This window comes from Condylura cristata, unplaced genomic scaffold (genome assembly GCF_000260355.1).
Source record: "Condylura cristata isolate star-nosed mole 26May11 unplaced genomic scaffold, ConCri1.0 scaffold00022, whole genome shotgun sequence".
Classification (NCBI taxonomy): Eukaryota; Metazoa; Chordata; class Mammalia; order Eulipotyphla; family Talpidae; genus Condylura; species Condylura cristata.
In genome coordinates, this window is record NW_004567123.1 from 28,687,692 (window position 1) to 28,688,139 (window position 448).

The following is a 448-nucleotide window of genomic DNA, read 5'->3' on the forward strand; positions in this document are numbered from 1 at the left end:
CAGATGCAAAACTGAGGTTCAGAGAGGCGATGCGACTTATTCTCTGGCTTCCAGCTGGTTCGGGGCACGTGGGGTGAGGGGGAGCATCCTCAGTTTTCTCGTGCAATCGCCGCGAGATAAGTTTGAACCCCAGGGGACCAGCACCCCCTTCTCCAACACCTCCCCTCTTAGCCAGAGGCAGAAGCGGCTAGCCCGTTACCATGGGGACCGCTACACGCACATTCCTGGGGGGTGGCTTGCAGTCTCCCAGGTCCCGCGCCCGCGAAGAGAGGGCTGCCCGCTCAGCCTCGGGCCCCCGGGTCCTAAATCCCTGCCTTCGGGATCCCCCTAGTACCCCCCACCTCAGCTCCCTATTTTTATGGGATCCTTTTCCCACTCGGGACTCAGAAGACCACGCGGCTCGATGAAGGTATAGGGGTGGATGGGGACGCGCCCCAACTCACTCGGC